The following is a 17157-nucleotide window of genomic DNA, read 5'->3' as shown; positions in this document are numbered from 1 at the left end:
CACTTGGCTGCCAGATCTCCTGGCAAATTTAAACCTGCAGATTCCACCAATTCAAACTACTGTTCCCAATGGTTCTTTTCAGAGCCCTTGACAAAGAAACTGGGAAATGGCATCAAAATCTGCCAACTTAATGTTGAAGGCATCAGTCGATGTAAATGCAGGTTGGAAAGAAATAGAGTTAGAAATGGCTGTGGAAGTAAGGAGAAATTAAAGGAACTTACTAGGAAATTGAGTCTAGCAAAGAAATCAGCTAATGATAACTTGATGGCAAGCATAATTGGTAGTCATACAAATTTTAGTGAAAAATAGAAGGGTATGTGTAGGTACTTTAAGGCAGAGACATGTTCCAAGAAGGACATTCCAGGAATCAAATGAACAAGGGGAGTGTGTATGTGAGGATCTTCAGAAGGCATAAGTATTCAGTCAGCCGTATGTAAAGATTGTTGGTTACAAGGATAATGTCCAGATAGGGGAGGTGACTGATACTAAATAAGTATTAAAATTTACGTATGGTAACAACATTTACAATAAAATACAAAAGTTGAAGACTAGAAAAGCACCTAGAATTTATAAGATTTCTGGGTATATACTAAAGATAAAATTGAGTTTTTAGAATGAGAGCACTTTTGTTGTATTCTAAAGCGAAAGTTCCCGACATGAATAATGGAATTTTCTTTCCACGTATGTGAAAGCTGTTGGTAATAGTATTATAAATGCCACCACAACGTTGAAACACAACTTCCTCAGTTCTGCATACGGGTGTCAAGATGACTGTCAAAGCCATTTTTATTAATTTTTTGTGAGTTTTATTAAGTGTTTTTCGTGTTACGTACAAAACTTGGGTGGTCGAAAACCTTTGCTGTAATTTCAAGAATTTGACAATTCCCGATCATGTATTTCATGTTTGATGATGGCCTAAGGTCAGTTCTCTGTGTGGGCGGGGCACAGAATACATCCATGGTATACCCCTGCTTGTCGTAAGAGGCTACTACATGGGGTGACTCCCTGGGGCTGTCAACTTGGGAGTGTGAGTTGGCAACCACAAGACCCCTAACTGAAACTGGCATTGCTTCTACTTACTTGTGCCAGGCTCTTCACTTTCTTTTCTTTCTTTCTTTCTTTCTTTCTTTCTTTTTGTCTGTTACTCTCTTTCTTTTTGTCTGCTGCCTTTTCCTATGTTTATCCGGCTTTCCTCTTACACTTCCCACATCCAGACTGAAGGTATCTCAAGATGTGTGTTGAAGCTCGCCCTTTCTAACGAAGTTGGGAAATAGAAAGGGACTCAGTTGATGGCTGAGAAGAAATAAATTTAGATGAACTGGGGTTATTTCATAATACCAGCATATGAAGTTGTGGAGATTGTCCTAGTCCTTTCATGTTTGTCCTTATCTCATCTTCCTCCAGTGATCTGTCATTGTGTTTATCCTATTATGTGTTTCTATTCATGTTCCTGTCTTTCTAGAAATTAATTCTATCACTGTGTGTTATCAGTTTTAAAACCATTTTTCAAATTTAAAAATGGTGTATTTTCATTGGTTTTATAAATACTGGTGAGTCATGTATACCAGTCATAGGCATGCACTTCCTTCATTGTTACGTCATCACATCCTTTTCCAAGCTTTCCTAATGTGTTTCAAGAAACTTTGTGCTGTACGTTGGTTGCGCTTTTGCTGATGTTTGGCGTATAGATGCACTTTAATTTACTGGTTCATGTTGTTCATGCTTCTTTAGGGTACAGGCAATACGGTTAATCCAGGGTGCTGTAGGAAGAGCTCTGGTCTGACTTGACTGTGATATGATGGGTCAAGTGCCATGAGTGGATCCAACAGAGGTGCTCAGACCATTGTACAAAAACAGTTTTCTGAAGTACAGTATGTGCACTGAAGTGCTTATTATTTAAACCTGGCCATTTCAGAAAGATGTAGTGATACAGAGATTAGGAACTGTATACTTACAATTGATAAGGCTTGTTCATTTGGCAGGAAGTTAGAAATATGGAAGAGAAACTCAGAGTAAGTAAGCCCAAGAAAGTAGTGCAGCAAGATGGATTGAAAAACACAATTCTGTTTGTCATTTAGCTTCTGGAGCCATTATTGGAAGTTTTAGAAAAAATAGCAACATGAATTCTTGATAAGTATATTCATCATTGACAAAGCATTTCAAATTACACTTCCTCTCAGTAAATGCCAACGGCCGTAGCCGTGTTGAAACACCGGATCCCGTGAGATCTCCGAAGTTAAGCAACATTGGGCGTGGTCAGGAGTTGGATGGGTTGCCATGCGCTGTTGGTGGGGGGTAAGGGAATGGAGGAGTGGAAAGGAACTGGCCATCCTACCGCACGTAAACTCCGGCTCAGGAACACCTCTCCGGAGGTTTGGACCTGCCTTCGGGCAGAATAACTCTTACCTCAGTAAATACCTTCAAACTGGATCTCAGCCAAGGTATGTTAAAAAAGTTTCTTGAAGTAATGATGGTAGATGCAGTCAGTCAGCAAACAATGAGGAGCAACCTTCCATCAAGCAGTCTTGAAGAATATTTCAGAAGGGCCATTGTCATTCTACTTCTTGAAGAAGTTATTTCCTCACTTGATGATAAATTTCTCCCCCATAAAGAAACTCCTCAACCATTTCTAACACTAATTACCATAACTGAAGACAGGCTCCCCAACCAAAGGATAAGTGAAATGGAAAATATTGCTGAATTTTATGGACTTCCGCTGAATGTTAGAGGGGATTTACTTCTATGGAAACAAAACTCTGAATTTGTTCAACAAGAAGCCCCAGAGTGCTGTAGATGCTTTGTTAATGTGCAGTGTGTATAACCTGCTTATGATCATGGCTACCTTAGCTATCACAACCTGCCGATGTGAGAGAATTTCTCTTCAAAATCCCTGAAAAACTGCTTAAGGGTGAAGAGCACCTAAATGGATTAGCTTTGATGTTCATTCGTGACACTATTGATGTTTCAACTGAGGGTGTTCTGAATGACAAATCATTGGGGTAAGTTACAGGGGACAACCACACTAGTTTTCACACGAGGCATGTGGCTGGGGCTGTATCCTTGCATTGCCGAAAACCTTCTCTGTGTTAATGGGACATTAAACCATTGCTTGCAATCAAATTGATCAACCGTGATCTCTAGTGATGTCACACAGAACTACGCTCTGATTTCAAACACTGGCCACATTGACATAAAAATTTGCTTTCTCAGATGAATTAAAATGAAATTTTATTAATGTGATTAAAGGAAGAAATGATTACAATATCACTGCATTAGGCAGTAGCCCTAAATGGAAATCAGTGGCGATTGGTTGATTGACTGACTGACTGATTGATTGATTGATTGATTGATTGATTTATTTATTTATTTATTTATTTATTTATTTATTTATTTATTTATTTATTTATTTATTTATTTATTTATTTATTATTTATTATTTATTTATTTATTTATTTATTTATTTATTTATTTATTTATTTATTTCATGCCCCTTGTGGCACAGGTCACCTTTAGTACCTTGTTGATTGCATTGCGACTGGATACATGCATTCATATGATTGGGTATGAAATCAAACAGATGGTGCCTTATGATAGACGCCTATGACAGATTTGTCCATAGTATTTATTTAATTTAAATCTAAGAATTTCATTTTTGTCCATATTGAACTGAGAATGGAAGATAGGAAACTTTCAATACAAAATTGTTATAGTTTATTACATCATATATTTACATTTGGAACTAGTTTCGATGCTGTTTGGCGTCATCTTCAGCCAAAATGTGGGAAATAGGCTAGCATGTAGACATTTATATTACACAAGGCGTTATATTAAACAATACACATCTTGCAAGGAGATAAAAACAGGGACAAATATAGAAACAAATGAATCGTCGAGAAAGCAAAAGTTATACATATTAAAAATAACCTTAACCCCACATCTTGTAGTGCGAAAATATTCGCCTTGAATTATTCCTGAATACAAAACGCACGCGCACACATTTCTGAAGAGCCAGCAGGCAGGAAAAAGTAAAGTGAAACCTTAAGAGTTCTTCTGAGAAGAGTTCATCATTTTTTCTGTGTTCCGACTAACTAATGAAGTTTCCCTTGAGTTCCTGATAAATACACACAACAGGAAATTCTCCTTCACTCTCAACAATAGCTATAAAGACCAACGGTAAATTTCATTTTAAATATTGTGCAGAGACGTGAAGGCATGATCTTGAACATGATATAACTTCTTCATTTAACCCAATTTTTTACACAAGGTGTTACATTCAACAATACACATCTTACGAGGAGATAAAAACAGGGACGAATATAGAAACAAATGAATCGTTGAGAAAGCAAAAGTTATACATATTAAAAATAACCTTAACCACACATCTTGCAGTGCGAAAATATTTGCCTTGAATGATTCCTGAATACAAAACGCACGCGCGCACACTTCTGAAGAGCCAGCAGGCAGGAAAAAGTAAGGTGAAACCTTAAGAGTTCTTCTGAGAAGAGTTCGTCATTTTCTTTATGTTCGGACTAACTAATGAAGTCTCCCTTGAGTTCCTGATAAACATACACAACAGGAAGAACTCCTTCACTCTCAACAATAGCTATAAAGACCAACGCTAAATTGTATTTTAAATACTGTGCAGAGACGTGAAAGCATGATCTTGAACATGATATAACTTCTTCATTTAATCACCTTTGAAAGTCTCTCTCTATATTACGTAGCTTCATTAACACCACCCTTCTGTAGATGCACAAAATAATCTTGTAATCTTCACAGGTCCGGTACTCAGCTCGACGAGAATATAAAATTGGTATTAAGGAATTTGTTTTCTGAGAGTTTGGAGGTTGACTGTGCCAGTATTTGTGGTGTATTGTTGCAGCGTTACGTGTAGGGTGGGGGCAGGTTTCTATGATGTTTATTGCGGGACATAAGGCGGTAAAGCTATGGCGCGAGATGAAGAGGAGCAGGGCGTGTTGGATAGTTTAGGTCTGGGGAGCGGCCATTGTTGGATTAGGAGGGGAGAGGGAAGGAGCGGTAGGGGAGGAGGAGTGGAAGGAGGGGAAATATGGAGGGTGATGTGGTGAAAGTGTGTGGCGTGACATAGTATTATGCATAATGTGAAAGACAGATCTGTTTTTCGGGATATTCATGTTTTTGAAAAATTCAATGAGAAAGTCGAATAGGATCTTTGGTTTCTCTGAGATATCATTTAAGTTTAGGTTGGGATTGAAATATTGGTCTAAACGAATATAGAGGTTTTCAGTGACGTCTAGGAAAGAACCTTTGTTTAGAATATCTAATACTTCAAGATCTTGATTTATTTCAGTAAAGTTGTGCTTAAATTCTTTTATATGTAGGCCGACCGCGGAAAAACGGTTGTGTTTTATGGCATTGACATGTTCTGCATATCTGATTTTAAAGCTGCGTCCTGTTTGCCCTAGGTAAGAACTTTTGCAGTCTTGGCAAGAAAACCTATATACACCTGATTTAGAAAAAGGACTACTTTTATTTATTGATGAAGAGTTGTGTAGGATCTCTGTGCTTCTATTGTTAGTACGAAAGGCTATTTTAACGTTGTGTTTTTTAAGAACGTTAGTGACGTTGTAAATTTCTTTATTGAAGGTAAATGTGGAAAACGTGGCAGTGCTAGTATTGTCTTTTATTAGGGTGGTTTTTGGGCGGTGTCTGAATTTATTGATTTTTTGAAAAGCGTCACGAACCAACGTTTTGTTCCTCCCCATCAACAGGATGTTCAGGTTAGGACAAACAAACTTTGGTTAGAAAATGAACTAAAATTTCTCTATAAGAAAAAGACGCTTTTAAATCATCGCTTATATGAAACTCACTTAGAGGCAGCCACCTTACTCTCAAATGCTCAGTGGAATCTTTTTCAAGACGAAGTCCAAATCAAGTTGTTCAATATTTTGTCCAAAAAACAGATAACACTAGAGAAAAAACTTGAAGCACTTAAAAATAAGGTAAAACACAGCAACTCCCCTCCAAAACCTAACAGCAAGCCTAAACTCGCTAATGACACTCTACAACAATTCCACCCACCAGTAATTAATCTTTCCACCACCAACTTAGATGAGGACGATATAAGAATTATTTCGAAAGGTCCAAAGCACAACTGGCCCTGTTTCAACTCGGCCCTTACAGCCTCCAAACTCGTAGTTGAATCAGAAGTTGCTATCAGAAAAATGCCATATGAACTACAAGACGAACTCAGAATGGACGTAAAAAAACAATTAAACAAAAGTTTTTTCTCAAAAAATCGCACTGCGACCCCTATCACCAAAATTAACAAAGATTCCCTTACTGAAAGAAAACAAATTCTCAATCTTAAAAAGAAAGTCAAAGACAACCAACTCATCATTACAAAGGCCGACAAAGGCAACACAACATTCATTATGGATAAAACAGATTACATTCAAAAAACCAAAAATTTCTTAGATAATGACTCCTTTTTGATAGTTAAGAAGGACCCAACACAATCAATTCAAAGGCAATTGAAACAAATTCTAAAGAGCACATCTTTTCTCCTCACTGAGCAAGAAACACTAGAGAAAAAACTTGAAGCACTTAAAAATAAGGTAAAACACAGCAACTCCCCTCCAAAACCTAACAGCAAGCCTAAACTCGCTAATGACACTCTACAACAATTCCACCCACCAGTAATTAATCTTTCCACCACCAACTTAGATGAGGACGATATAAGAATTCTTTCGAAAGTCTATGGAAGCTAAATGAATGAATGAATGAATGAATGAATGAAGAAAAACAAAAGTTAATTACTATGAACCCAGGCCTACCAACAGCTAAAGCACTACCCAAAATCCACAAAACCGGTGTCCCTATTCGACCCATAATAAACTACAGACCAAGCCCCTTATATAAATTATCTCAATTTATCCAACAATTTCTTAATAAACATTATAAATTCTCATCAAATAAATCCATCAGGAACACTGTAGAATTAGTGAACAAACTAAACACTTTCAAGCTTCAACCATATCATTCAATGCACTCCTTTGATATAGTCAACATGTATCCCAGTATAAAAACCAACTCATTATTCCCGATCATCGAAAAGAACTTACTTGCTAACAATCAACTAAGTAAACTAGAAGTTCAAGACTTTATGACCATATTAAGATTACTAATTAACAATAACTATTTCACATTCGATAAGATCATTTACAAACAAGATGGTTTGGCTATGGGTTCACCAGCCTCAGGAATTTTAGCAGAGATCTACCTTGATTTCCTAGAGCACACCGCCATCGACAATAACATCAAATTTGCTAATATCCAATTCTGGGCGAGGTACGTAGATGACACATTTATAATCCTAGATGAACGCTCCATAGACGTGCCTTCCACCCTCAAAAACCGTAATACCATTGATCGTGACATTAAATTTACCTTAGAATCAGAGATAAACAACTCCATCAACTTCCTAGACCTAACAATCAATAGGCACCCCTCTTCGTTCACATATAGTATCTATAGAAAGCCCACTCAAACGGCCACTACTATAAGAAATGACTCACTACACCCCCAAACACACAAAGCGGCTACATATAATAGCTTAGTAGACCGAGCATTCAAAATTCCGATGTCAAGAAAAAACTTAAATAAAGAATTGAACACCATTCGCTCTATAGCAAAATTTAATGGATATAATGAATCCTTTATTGAAAGAATAATCAATAAACTCAGACACCGCCCAAAAACCACCCTAATAAAAGACAATACTAGCACTGCCACGTTTTCCACATTTACCTTCAATAAAGAAATTTACAACGTCACTAACATTCTTTAAAAACACAACGTTAAAATAGCCTTTCGTACTAACAATAGAAGCACAGAGATCCTACACAACTCTTCATCAATAAATAAAAGTAGTCCTTTTTCTAAATCAGGTGTATATAGGTTTTCTTGCCAAGACTGCAAAAGTTCTTACCTAGGGCAAACAGGACGCAGCTTTAAAATCAGATATGCAGAACATGTCAATGCCATAAAACACAACCATTTTTCCGCGGTCGGCCTACATATAAAAGAATTTAAGCACAACTTTACTGAAATAAATCAAGATCTTGAAGTATTAGATATTCTAAACAAAGGTTCTTTCCTAGATGTCTCTGAAAACCTCTATATTCGTTTAGACCAATATTTCAATCCCAACCTAAACTTAAATGATATCTCAGAGAAACCAAAGATCCTATTCGACTTTCTCATTGAATTTTTCAAAAACATGAATATCCCGAAAAACAGATCTGTCTTTCACATTATGCATAATACTTTGTCACGCCACACACTTTCACCACATCACCCTCCATATTTCCCCTCCTTCCACTCCTCCTCCCCTACCGCTCCTTCCCTCTCCCCTCCTAATCCAACAATGGCCGCTCCCCAGACCTAAACTATCCAACACGCCCTGCTCCTCTTCATCTCGCGCCATAGCTTTACCGCCTTATGTCCCGCAATAAACATCATAGAAACCTGCCCCCACCCTACACGTAACGCTGCAACAATACACCACAAATACTGGCACAGTCAACCTCCAAACTCTCAGAAAACAAATTCCTTAATACCAATTTTATATTCTCGTCGAGCTGAATACCGGACCTGTGAAGATTACAAGATTATTTTGTGCATCTACAGAAGGGTGGTGTTAATGAAGCTACGTAATATAGAGAGAGGCTTTCAAAGGTGATTAAATGAAGAAGTTATATCATGTTCAAGATCATGCTTTCACGTCTCTGCACAGTATTTAAAATACAATTTAGCGTTGGTCTTTATAGCTATTGTTGAGAGTGAAGGAGTTTTTCCTGTTGTGTATGTTTATCAGGAACTCAAGGGAGACTTCATTAGTTAGTCTGAACATAAAGAAAATGATGAACTCTTCTCAGAAGAACTCTTAAGGTTTCACCTTACTTTTTCCTGCCTGCTGGCTCTTCAGAAGTGTGTGTGCGTGCGTTTTGTATTCAGGAATCATTCAAGGCAAATATTTTCGCACTGCAAGATGTGTGGTTAAGGTTATTTTTAATATGTATAACTTTTGCTTTCTCAACGATTCATTTGTTTCTATATTCGTCCCTGTTTTTATCTCCTCGTAAGATGTGTATTGTTGAATGTAACACCTTGTGTAAAAAATTGGGTTAAATGAAGAAGTTATATCATGTTCAAGATCATGCCTTCACGTCTCTGCACAATATTTAAAATGAAATTTACCGTTGGTCTTTATAGCTATTGTTGAGAGTGAAGGAGAATTTCCTGTTGTGTGTATTTATCAGGAACTCAAGGGAAACTTCCTTAGTTAGTCGGAACACAGAAAAAATGATGAACTCTTCTTAGAAGAACTCTTAAGGTTTCACTTTACTTTTTCCTGCCTGCTGGCTCTTCAGAAATGTGTGCGCGTGCGTTTTGTATTCAGGAATAATTCAAGGCGAATATTTTCGCACTACAAGATGTGTGGTTAAGGTTATTTTTAATATGTATAACTTTTGCTTTCTCGACGATTCATTTGTTTCTATATTTGTCCCTGTTTTTATCTCCTTGCAAGATGTGTATTGTTTAATATAACGCCTTGTGTAATATAAATGTCTACATGCTAGCCTATTTCCCACATTTTGGCTGAAGATGACGCCAAACAGCGTCGAAACTAGTTCCAAATGTAAATATATGTTGTAATAAACTATAACAATTTTGTATTGAAAAGGTGGACCGTTTTAAGTTTCCTATCTTCCATTGTCCATAGTAGTCGCAAATCTGCAAACCATCATGCCAGTAGCCAAGTACTGCTGATATGTGAGTCTAGAATTGTAACACTCACCTACAGTTCTCCAAACCTTGGCCTGGTGGACATTTACTCTCAAGGAATGTAGGACTTCTGGCTGAAAACAATATCGGCAGTGGCAGCCGATACTTGTACTTGTGTCCAAGTTTTTGTTTCTCGCCTGCAGTTTCATAATCCTTAGTCCACACGATGAACATAAAACATGTGGCCACATATGTCGTATCCGATGGAAGGTGGGGGACGTGGCAGTGTTTGACGTAGCTTCTTTCTCTGACAAGTTTCCTCTTCCTGTCTTCGACGTTCCTGCTCAAACTGTGCAACTGCAGCCGAGATGGTAGCACGCCAGCGAGGGCGATCCAATGCAAGAGTATGCCAAGTATTTGGGTTATATCTACTCTTCTCATGATCTGCTTAAGTTGGTCTTTATATCGCTTCAGAGGAGCACGCCAAGTCCTCTTGCCAGTGCTGAATTCACTGTACAGGATTTGCCAAGGGAGTCTGCTGTCACTCATATGATGGATATGGCCTGCCCATCTAAGCCGATGACCAACGATGGTGGCTTCGATACTGTTTAGCTTTGTTTTCTCGAGAACTGCTATATTAGTTATATAGTCATCCCATTTGATGTTCATGATGGATCTAAGTTTTTGTTGGCCGGGCTGAGTGGCTCAGACGGTTAAGGCGCTGGCCTTCTAACCCCAACTTGGCAGGTTCGATCCTGGCTCAGTCCGGTGGTATTTGAAGGTGCTCAAATACGACAGCCCCGTGTCGGTAGATTTACTGGCACGTAAAAGAACTCCTGCGGGACTAAATTCTGGCACCTCGGCGTCTCCGAAGACCTTAAAAAGTAGTTAGTGGGATGTAAAACAAATAACATTATTATTATTATTTTTTTTGTTGATGAAAGCGTTCCAGTTTCTTGATGTCCCAGTGATATAGGGTCCAGGTTTCATACCCATAGAGTAATGTAGAAATAACAACAACTTGGTACACCATTATTTTCTGTGGGTACTTAGATCTTTGTTCTGCTGGAATACACAATGTGAGAGATGACCAAAGGCCACATGGGCAGCCTGTATTCTGGTTTCTATGACCATCTCAGAGGTACAGTGCATTGAGAGAATACTCCCCGGGTAGGAGAAATGCTCCACCCTTTCCAGAGCTTTGCCAGATATGGTGATATCAAAATCTGGGGGTGGGTTCCAGGAGCATGAGCAGGCTGAATGTTGACAGTCAGGCCAAAATGTTCATAAGCCCTGTTGAAGCAGATGACAGATTGTTGAAGCTCTTCTGGTGTGTGGGCTGGAGAAGCATTGTCATCTGCATATTGCAATTCTGTGACCCGGGTGGAATAGGTTAATCTGTTGGAGCGAAGTCTGACCTGGTTGAAAAGCCCCCTGTCATGCCGATATTCGATTTCCATACCTGTGTTGTTTGCAGGCGTTGTCTCATAAAGCATAGCTGCCAGGTACAGGGCAAAAAGTGTAGGTGCAAGTACACATCCTTGCTTGAGTCCATTTGTGATTGGAAATTCTTCTGAGATATCATTCTGACCTGACCAACCATACCATCATGGAGAGCTTGGGATCAGACCAACAAAATGCTTGGGGCCTCCAATGCGCCTCAAAACCATCCACACAGTGTTCGAGGAACTGTATCAAAGGCCTTTTCTTCTTCTTCTGCTTGCTATTTTCTTTACGTCGCACCGACACAGATAAGTCTTATAGCGACGATGGGATAGGAATGGCCTAGGAGTTGGAAGGAAGCGGCCATGGCCTTAATTAAGGTACAGCCCCAGCATTTGCCTGGTGTGAAAATGGGAAACCACGGAAAACCATATTCAGGGCTGCCGACAGTGGGATTCGAACCCCCTATCTCCCGGATGCAAGCTTACAGCCGCGCGCCTCTTTGCGCATGGCCAACTCGCCCGGTAAAGGCCTTTTCAGGGTCATAGAACACTAACAACAGAGGTATAATTTGTTCTCGACACTTCTCTTAGAGTTGTCCCGTGCAGAAGATCATGTCGGATTTACCATGAGAGGCACGAAACCCACACTGTGATTCAGGTAGTAACCTCTCAGAAACAACCTGAAGTTGATTCTGTATATTTTTCCAGCTATGGAGAGCAGGAATGTATCACGGTAGTTTCCACAGATACTGCGATCACCTATCTTGAAGATTGTAACTATTCTGGAGTTTTTCATGGCAGCAGGATATTTGGTTTCCCAGATTTGAAGAATTGGATAGAAAAGCCTGGTTTTTAGAGGTGAGCCTCCACTTTGAATGAGTTCAAGAGGAATCTTGTCTGATCCTGGAGCCTTCCCTGTTTTCATTCTGCTGAGAGCTTTGATAAACTCTTGGAAGGTTGGAGGAGTGTCCATCCAGGGTTGGGGAGTATGTTGTGGAACATGTTGAAGAAAATCTTCAGCAGCAGCAGCAGCAGAACTATGGTTCAAGAGTGAGCTGAAGTGCTCCTTCCATCGTTTCAAGATGTCCTGGCTGTCGGTAAGAATGGTGGTACAGTGTTACCAATATTATCAACAGCTTTCAGAGTTCCTGATGATGAGTGGACAGGACCATACAGCTCTTTCAGTCCTGCATAAAAGTTGCATAGGTCCCTGATATCTGAGAATTTCTGAAGTTCCTTCGCTTTTTGTTGGCACCAGTTGTTCTTTATTTCCATGATTTCAGACTGACACTTCTCTTTTAGTTCTTGAAAATGCATTTTCTTCTTTCTGGAGGATGGATCTTGAGAAATGGATAGATAGGCATCCTGTTTAGCCTTGACAAGTTTCTAGATTTCTTCATAGTTATTATCAAACCAGTCTTGTCTCTTCCTTTCCTCATAGCACAATGACTTCCTGTGCAGACTCTGTAATATTATTTTGAAGTGTGGTCTTTTAGAGGAGCAGAGGAGAGGAAGCCATAGGCATGAGTTTGTTTAAGTGAGGATTGGAACTTACCGGGGAGTGACCCACACGCTATGGTCCTGGAGCCATTCACTGTGGCACATATAGCATGAGACATGCAGTTTCCAGGATCAAAACTGCAGTGGTCTGCCACAGACTCAGAGTACAATTGAGTTGCACCTTTACAGCCAATCCATCTGGCATGACCTCTTCCACCTCCGTAGCCGTTGGGAACGAATAAATAAGAGGTTCCTCCTCCGCCTGCTTTGCTGTTGGGTCAGAACACACTGGATTTCAGTAGCATTTCCTCCACTGGGGACCATCAGCGAATCCTAAGGAGGGCATGGTAGCAAACCTGCCTCTTACTTGGAGGCCTTGGGTTTGATTCCCGGCCAGGTCAAGGATTTTTTACTTGGATGTGAAGGCTGGTTTGAGGTACACTCAGCCTACATGAGAACAATGATAAGGACCTATCTAACTGTGAGATAGTGACTCTGGTCTAGAAAGCCAAGAATAATAGTTAAGAGAATTTGTCATGCTGACCTACCTTACCTTTGAGCTGAGCAGTAGTTGCTTGGTAGTCTGCAGGGCTGGGGGAATTTGTTTTTCATTTTCTTTGTCTGGTATGTATGAAAATGATTTAATTCTTGCTTGAAGTGGATAGACTTATAGAATATTTACATCAGCAGTGGAAAAAGAAAAATCCTTCCTTCAAGTAATCTGGTTCTCTTTAGACTGATACATTTGTTGTAAACATTTTCATTGTTGTATTTCACTAAATGCTGAAGTGTCTTTTTTACATTAATGGTCACTTTGCTTTTATGTTTGATATTTAAATATTCATTCTACTTATTTAGCAGTCTTCTTCTTATCCCACATCTGTGGGGTTGCGGTGCAAACTGTGCCACTCATATGGATTGGTGATGTTTAATGGCTGGATGCCCTTCCTGACACCAAGCCTCCATGGAGGGATATAATCACTATCTCATGTTTCTGTTGTGATTGGTAGTATGATGTGTTGTGTGAATATGAAGCGGGGAGTGTTGGACAAACACAAAAACCCAGTTCCTAAGCCAGAAGAATGAGTCAGATGCGATTAAAATCCCTGACCCAGCCGGGTATCGAACTTGGGACCCTCTAAACCGAAGGCCTCAACGCTGACCATTCAGCCAAGGAGTCAGACATTCTACTTATACTGTTCAGCATTAAACATTCTAAATATATATTTGCTAAATATTCAGGATGAGTTGGAATGTGAGATATTGTTAGAAAAAGAGGGGAAATTTTTAAAATTCTTTCTGCATAAAATATTATGTTGGTATTCAAAAGAAGGTAAATGTTAGTATGTGATAATACTGCAAAAGATTGGATAGTGCCTATTTGGAAAGTAGGCTACATTTTGCTATCTCAAATTTAAGATGCAGGCATTGACTGATATAAAAAGAAGTAGGCTGTGTGTCGGTATCTCTCCCTTCGTACTATCATAAGCTATATCACGCTGTTCATTTCACCTCCTTAACTCATCTAAGAAGGTTGACGTCAGGAAGGGCATCTGGTCATAGAAGCTCGCTACAAAGATTCATTTCACTTCATACCTGACCCCATAGGGGAATGGGACAAAGGTTAAACACACACAATGACTCGTATAAAAAATATTTTATTTAATATTTTGAAATTGTTGAGTGGAAGAATAGTTTGTTCTCCGGAGGTATGTTACTCAGCTCTGCAACTGACAATAATGTGATAAAGTGATTTTCTAAGCAAAATAATTGTGAAGAGGTTATTTTGGAATGGTTATCTTAATATGTGTGTAATAACTAGGGCCCGGATTCATATGCACTAAAAACTCCAAAAATATGCATGCACATATGCACGAAAATATGCACTAAAAATAAAACAAAATACTGTTACCAAACGTATAATTTAATTTTAACTCGGTGTTAAATTGACAAGCATGTTTCATTCCTTGAAAAATGATGCATGGCAGTAGGTTTTCAAGAATTTTTCAATGTTTTAAGGGGTCAATGACTTTCTGTTGTCGGACAGAATTAAATTATACATTGAAAATGATCATTCTACGTCGACGGAAGTAACGGGCAATACTTGTATACTGGCAATGACTGCTGGGAACATTCCTCTGGCAAAGACTGCCTGATTCCACTTATGTAGTTGATTGTGGATTGAATCTACTTCTGTCCTGGGTTTGAGTCCTACACCGCACTGAGTTTCCTTTTTTAACTTTTTCTCCAGTGTCACCATGGACACCATTTAAAGAACTGATGATGTTTTGAATTAACTGAAGGGATCCGTTTTGGAGTGCACCACAAGTTTCTAAGTCATTAATCGCCTTCGAAATTGACGAATAATGCTCTTGAATGAAACCGATATATTTATTTACACAATTTCAGATTCAAATGCGCACTTTGCTTCACGAGCACACGGAGTATGACTATCATCAATACTTTTAACTACACCTTTCACTTGGTTAAATTTCTCCTGGTAGAACAATACTGCGGATAACCAAGTTCCCCATCTTGTGAGAACAGGTTCCGGTGGAAGAGAAACTTGACGCAGATGAATTTTGTACAACTGTACACGAGCCGGTGCTTTTAGGAATAGTTTTTTCCCACTTGAAATTACTTTGTTGACAGATGGAAAGAGGGTACGTATCTCTTCTGCAATACAATGCAATCCATGGACCAAACACGTGACAAGGATGCGATTTGGAAAAAAATATTCTAAGAGACTGACCAGCTTTCAACATATACGAAGCTGTATCTGTGACTAAAGGGCGTACTTTGTAACAATCACTCTCCGAATCACTAGGCCACAGAAGAAGCAGGGAATTGTTAGCAAATCTTGCAACTGTAGTGTAAAGCACTTTGCACTTCTAGCACTTTGCATGAAAGTAAATGAGGTTTGCAGGATTCTTCTTTTAATAATGTTATTTGCTTTATGTCCCACTAACTACTTTTACGGTCTTCGGAGACGCTGAGGTGCCGGAATTTAGTCCCGCTGGAGTTCTTTTACGTGCCAGTAAATTTATCGACATGAGCCTGTCGTATTTGTGCACCTTCAAATACCACCAGACTGAGCCAGGATTGAACCTGGCAAGTTGGGGTTAGAAGGCCAGTGCCTTAACCGTCTGAGCCACTCAGCCTGGCACCAGGATTCTTCTGGACATAATTTACCCACTATGAAGTTTGCAGTATGTCGACCACACAAATTGATTGTTTCTTCTACTGATATCCAGACACAGTTCCCTCCTATGTCAGATTGTATCGAAGCAACGACAGAAGCGTGCAGTGAAAGTAAATAGTTCTTCCTAAGGATAGATTCATCTGGTATCCTTTGATTAGCACAATACTTTTCGAGAAACGAGCGTAGATGTGGATTATTCAAATTATACAGTGGAATGTTGCTGCATACAAAAGCTTTACAAATATCAGCAGAAAATGTACTAACTTCACACCGTGTTTTCACGTTGGTTAAAAGTAGCTGTTGTGCTTTTGATCTGAGATGTGAAGTTGTTTTCGAATGCCATTCAATTTGAAATTTTTAATTATATTTTACACTCTTGTCGCACACCTGACACTATACTACATCACTGTCACTTGTACAGTCACTATTGCCTGATATCCACTGTTTAATTAAAATTTAATTTTTACAGTTTAATCTGTTAAACACTGCAATAGAGGAAGAACAAGGTAAGAAATAAACGCATTTTTTAAGCAAACCTTGGTAGGCTACTGTAAGGAGAATGGAATATCAGAAAGAAGGAAATAACTGTTGTGAAATGGGTATTTATCCATCTATCTGCTTGTATTGCGACACTGAAAGCCCTTTCCTTGATGAGGGGAAAGCTTCTCACGTTGCCAAAGGGATGTACAACATAGAATTTATTAGGTCTTTCATTTCATTCAGAAATCTTAAATAATCAATCACAAATGAGAGAAAATATACCTGTATATGCACTAACATTCAAAATATGCATTTGCATATGTGCATGTATATTTTTAAAATATCCGGGCCCTAGTAATAACATGCTGAAAATTAAATTGGCTAGATTTATTATCTGCTGTAGAGGTCTGTACTTAAGAATAAAGAAGGAAAGAAAGAAAGAAAGAAAGAAAGAAAGAAAGAAAGAAAGAAAGATAGAAAGAAAGAAAAAAAGAAAGAAAGAAAGAAACCAATCGGTCTTTTTTCTGTTGTCAACAACACTTATACTACTCTTCCTCTTCAGATGAGCTTATTTCACAGCTAATATTTTTTGTCTTTAAGGGATGTATTGCATCCATAACCCCAAGGGTACAGTATTTCTATTTATTTGTCTCTTTGAAGTACCTGTGTAAATCTTTCTATAGGAATAACATTGTATCCTGCAATGATTGGTTGTTTCCTTGCTCTTCATTTCCCTGATTGTGCTGTGCAATGTTTGCTTTT

General features: G+C 38.7%; 1 protein-coding gene across 3 annotated transcripts in view; it reads left to right on the top strand.

The window, feature by feature from the left end:
* LOC136858579 (folylpolyglutamate synthase, mitochondrial) overlaps positions 1 to 17157 on the top strand; it is a 204350-nt gene that overhangs the window by 23880 nt on the left and 163313 nt on the right. The gene's annotated exons all lie outside the window — the stretch shown is intronic.

Source organism: Anabrus simplex, chromosome 1, assembly GCF_040414725.1.
Source record: "Anabrus simplex isolate iqAnaSimp1 chromosome 1, ASM4041472v1, whole genome shotgun sequence".
In the NCBI taxonomy this organism is placed as follows: Eukaryota; Metazoa; Arthropoda; class Insecta; order Orthoptera; family Tettigoniidae; genus Anabrus; species Anabrus simplex.
The sequence above is the reverse complement of the archived record's forward strand: the minus strand, read 5'-3'. Positions and strand labels throughout refer to the sequence as shown.